Genomic DNA, 5368 nt, shown 5'->3' on the forward strand with positions numbered 1-5368 from the left:
TTTGAAAACTACACACCAAAACTATTACTATACTTTTATATACTATACTTTTGTTGTGTAGTTTGTATTGTGTTATTATTTTTATTATTATTGTAGAATTTATTGTGTTACTTTCCACCTCTGACAGATGGATATAAGAGTCTGAGTCAGTGCTGGCCTCAATCCAAGGGGGTAAGCGAGCATCGGAAAAGCGTCCCTCCTATGGGGGGTTCATAGGCTAACAAGCCATCACCTTCTGTTAGCATTCCGTTGACTTCCATTCATTTTGGCGCCACTTTCACAGCGAATAACTTTACATCTGAAGCGTTTAAAGACTCTATTTGTCCGTTGTTTATTTCTAAAAAACACAACAGTGTACAAAAGGCTCCGTTTGCTTGTATCCCACGTTACGGCTCCGTAGCAGAAGTCTTTATAAAAATAGGATTGTGATGACGATTGTGTCGCACTATACATAAATTATGGTATAGTCAGGAGAAGCTTGCAGGCAATCAGGGGGACGTGGAGGCATACAGTCAAAATTATAAAATAATTCATCAGAATACTTACCAAAAGTTGCTCCTGCTCCTACGCTCATGGACAGCTCCTACTCACACTCTCGGTCTCTGGCAGATTGAATGATTGAGATTTCTCTTGCACAGCTACCAGAAGACTTACAACTTTCAGACAGGTTGCTCACGCCACAGCTACATCGTCAAGCTCCTTTTTAGGCTGCGCAGTAACCCTTACTTCACAGGTCTCCGTGGAAGTTGACGGCGTCCTGTTGTCCATTTATTTTATGTTTCTTTGTTTAACCGCTTTAATTATTTGCTAACATTAACTATGTTGTGATTGTGGGGTTATCATGGGGTAAAAAAATGAATTGAATCCATTTTGGAATAAGGCTGTAACATAACGAAATGTAGTAAAAGTGAAGCGCTGTGAATACTTTACGGATGTACATTGTTAATCGCAAATTATTTCTGAGACAATTAATTGCACAGCAACATTTGTAATTGTTAGAGGCCTATACACATCTTGGTATATTTTGGGGGTTTAATAGAACTGTCACTGCTTCGTGATACGTACCTGAAGCATGTTTCAAGTGTCTGTAAGTTGATTTCCCCACTGCAGGGGAACGGTTGATGGTTGACTGGAAGGTAATAGCATGCTTTGGAAAATGGTCTGTGGTAAGGTACAAGGGGAAAAAAGTTACATGTGTTTCACGTCCAACACATTAAATAAACAACCAATGAGCCACACGGCAGACTGATCTCATGAAATAGCGTATGTATGACACGCCGATTCTCATGCCATTATTGGAGTGTTATCAAGACGCATACTCGCATTTTAGCGTGTTTATCCACCCTGTTTGTTCTCCATTGACTTACATTACCTTGCAATAGTGTGTGAATTGAGGCGGGAGCGAGTAGTTATGAAGGGGAAAAAAAAATCGAGATTGGTCGGAGTGATGGATGGGTAAAACACGGAACTTTCACCTGTGCATCACGTTTCCTATAAAGACAACCCGGTTCTTCTTTTCCTAAACCCAACCGGTTCTTCTTTTCCTAAACCCAACCGGTTCTTTGTTTCCTAAATCCAACCGTTTTTTTGTTTCCTAAATCCAACCGGTTTTTCGTTTCCTAAACCCAACCGGTTCTTCGTTTCCTAAACCCAATCATGTGACGTTTCCTAAACTCAATTGCGGGTTTCTTTTCTTTTCTTTACTTTTTTTTTTTTTTTTTTACAAAAGACAACCCTACTCTTCTATTCCTAAACCCAACCCGGTTCGGTTTCCTAAACTCAACCCACCCATGCACGTGAATAGCTCAAAATGAGTGCAGATAACACCACGCCACTCAGCTTAAGAAAGTCGGCGTGTATGTTTATAAAAAGTCCTGATGTCATGTTGCACTTGCAGTCCTTTTGTGAATTTTTGAGATGTTCCTTTTTTTTTGCGACTAAACTAAGTTAATCAGTTCAAAACAGAATGCCCCTATGTCATCCTTGCCCAGCTAGCAATCCACTTCACATACTGTAAAGAGAGTCATTATGATCTCACCAGTCTCGATAAGATCCACCCTCTTCAGACTTGACGTTGTGCAGCAGCTCACTGAACTGTGCACACGGATAAATGCAGCTTCATTGAATAAACTGTTGGGATGACTCAAATTTGCAGGGCAGAGGGCATATGCTGACATTGTGCAGAACATTTTTAATAAAAATGTAGGAAAATTAAAGCTCAGCACAGCATTCAGCCACTGGATTTTGTTTGAATTACTTTACTCTTTCATTTCTAGGTCCAATGAAATAAAAATGCACTTGTAAATAAATTAGGGTCATTATCAACTTCTTGAAAAATCCACAAATGAATGAGTCCACATGATTCAAGTGTTATGAGAACCCACTAAAAAGTAAGTAGTCTTTCTTCTGCCTTAAGATTAGTGTGGCTTGTAAGTGTGAACCAGTTACCCTCCATTTGTTAGATGCAGAACACATCTCTGGATTTAATGTTATTTGTACGACGTTCATATTATCATGGTTGGATTAACCGGTTAGGGGGCCTTGGGGGGCAAAATCTAAACTGGGCTGCTGTTATCACACCAACCCCCATCGTCAGTTGTTTTTAGGTTTATTAAACAACAAAAAGCAAACATACTTGTTTCTGTTAATCCTCCAAAAATACACTTTATAGTGATAGAGATGTCAGCAATTTTATTTGAACTCTAATCTTTGAAGTCTCTATAAGTTGACACAAAGAATTTGTATGTCGTGTTTTCTCTCCCTCACACGCATCCATATGCTCGTACTCACACGTGCACACACACGCACGAACACACACATGCACAGGCACACACAATCTTGCAGACGCGCACAATCTTAAACACTCTCCCTCCCTCCCATGCACACGCACAGACACACACATGCATGCGCACACACACGCACTTTCATGCACAGGCACACACACACATGCACTTACTCACTCACTCACACACACGCACTCCCATGCACACACAATCTTACATACAATCACTCCCATGCACACGCACAGACAGACACACGCATACACGTACTCCCGTGCATGCACACGCAGACAGTGTGCACGCATAGGCACTCCCATGCACACGCACAGACGCACACACGCATGCACACACACACACAATCTTGCAGTTACACACATGCATGCACGCAGACACACACGCACACACACACTCTTATGTTTGCTTGGAAACAAACAGACTCCCACCCAATTCCACTTGAGAGCACATAAAGAGCATGAGAGAAAAAATGTACAGTAATTTTACACAATAAGAGTCCAGCACATGTCCCGTCCCCCCCTCCAGAGCCTTTAGGCAAACCAGTTGTTCAGGGCTTCCATTAGCTTGTTCATTCACAGAAAACATGTGTCCATCTGCTCCCGATCCTTTGTCGTAAAGAAAGCCAAGCCGTTTTTCCTTTTTTTACCTCCTGTCCGTGTAGAAACAGCGACAGGAGCAGCATGGAGACCAACCTTGCACAAGATTTTCTTTTTTTTTCTTTCAGCATTGAGTTCAAAAGATTGTCATCGTAATGCTGGGAATGTCTTAATACTACAATCTACGCTTAGCTAAGAGTACTTTGGAGCCTCAGAAAAAGATCCTAAAGAGTCCAGGTCTGTTTTTGGTTCTCCTCGTTCTTCTTGATCTAAAAAAAAAAGTACAAGATGATTTGTCTTTTAAGTTCTACTCACTAGATAGAAGTTAAGTTAAACCCTGTGAAAATATTGAGAGTCTTGGTAAAGGCACAATATTCAGCCATGAGGAAAGAGCACACTGCTATTGTGTCCTGTAGAAGCCTATCTGCTTTTGCTGTGTTTTTGTTTTGTTTTGTGTAAAGCCCTGATAAGACAAGCAGTCCACATTTGTCCTCACTATCAAGTATCTGCAACAGTGTGTCCTTAACTGGGGAAACGTTGAGGAAGAAAAACACATTACTTAAACCACTTACATTTTGTATCTGTAGTTTTGGCTGTATTAATATACTATCAGAGAAAGATGCTAAAGACAGGTTTTAAAGGATAGGTCCCTTTGGGGAATACCTGCTTTTAGGTATTCCAGGTGCACTCACTTTAAAGTTTGCCTCCGAACATGTGGTTTAAATAATATGGATAACGGTTGGTTTGTTTACAACCTGGCTGATCGCCATGAAAATAACACCCATAAAGTTGTCCAGTCAGTTGATCCACTGTGAACATTCACACCCTACAGCGCACAAACTCCCTCAGTGACCAGAAAAATGCATATATCTCTGCCGAAGCCAGCAACTCTAAATCCCTGTTTGCTTTGCAAGTGAGCTGATGACATAGAAAGCCAACACAATTGGCTGTCCCTAAGTCTGTATAGTTTATGGGCTGTAAAAAAAAAAAAGGCAACTTCTTCAAAGTTTCACAATAAAAAGGACTAGAACACAAAGACACCTTACAAGAATGTTTGCAAAGGCCGACACACCTTGGTAATCCAAGAGAAGTAGCATGCGGGAGATATGCGGGGGAACCAGGACTTATACAAACACACAATGTGTCTCAGTTTACCCCTTCCTCTCCTGTCAACGGTAAACGTTTAGTTTAGTGGTTGAGCATCCCCAGGAATTAGGCCCATATTGGATAAGTATGCGCCTCACGATTTAAAGTGCTCACATTATCCTTTTTGGCTTTCCCCCTTTCCTTTATTGTGTTACATATCTTTTTGTGCATGTTATAGGTTTACAAAGTGAAAAAGCCCAAAGTCCCCCCCCAAAGGGAGTTACCATCTCCAACAGAAAACACTGCTCACAAACAGCTCTACTGTAGTCCAGCCGTTACTTCCGTGACGAATGTGTGTCACTTTGTAACACATTATAATGCTCGCCTAGCTGCTAGCCTTCATACTCTGCTTCTGACTGGCTAGTAGTCCTTGCCTAGGTACTGTCAGGGCCCTTATACTCTGCTTCTGACTGGCTAGTAGTCCTTGCCTAGGTACTGTCAGGGCCCTCATACTCTGCTTCTGACTGGCTAGTAGTCCTTGCCTAGGTGCTGTCAGGGCCCTCATACTCTGCTTCTGACTGGCTAGTAGTCCTTGCCTAGGTACTGTCAGGGCCCTCATACTCTGCTTCTGACTGGCTAGTAGTCCTTGCCTAGGTGCTGTCAGGGCCCTCATACTCTGCTTCTGACTGGCCAGTAGTCCTTGCCTAGGTACTGCCATGTGCGACTCCCAACAAAGATGGAGTGAAAGTGAGACGCCTCGGTAGCTATAAGAGCTCAACACACAGGGTGAAAAGAGGAGCTGCAGCAATGTGCAGTACGAAAATTATGTTGTTTTTTTTGTTGTTGTTTTTTTGTTATACCAATTCTGGTACAACCTCTAAATACAATTAT

The 5368-nt window shown here is 41.8% G+C and overlaps 2 long non-coding RNA genes across 2 annotated transcripts in view; one reads left to right on the top strand and one right to left on the bottom strand.

Moving 5' to 3' along the window:
- The first annotated feature begins 1241 nt into the window (after positions 1–1241).
- LOC116669807 (uncharacterized) overlaps positions 1242–5368 on the top strand; it is a 16714-nt gene continuing 12587 nt past the window's right edge. Inside the window, exon 1 of the long non-coding RNA XR_004326859.1 lies at positions 1242–1385. This is a non-coding gene — a long non-coding RNA (uncharacterized LOC116669807). The remainder of the gene's footprint in view (positions 1386–5368) is intronic.
- Positions 2672–4874, bottom strand: LOC116669801 (uncharacterized). The gene is made up of 2 exons (XR_004326853.1): positions 3888–4874; positions 2672–3660 (listed from the first exon to the last, which is right to left on the bottom strand). It is a non-coding gene; the product is annotated as an uncharacterized LOC116669801 (long non-coding RNA).

The sequence above is a fragment of the Etheostoma spectabile genome, chromosome 20, assembly GCF_008692095.1.
Source record: "Etheostoma spectabile isolate EspeVRDwgs_2016 chromosome 20, UIUC_Espe_1.0, whole genome shotgun sequence".
NCBI classification, from domain to species: Eukaryota; Metazoa; Chordata; class Actinopteri; order Perciformes; family Percidae; genus Etheostoma; species Etheostoma spectabile.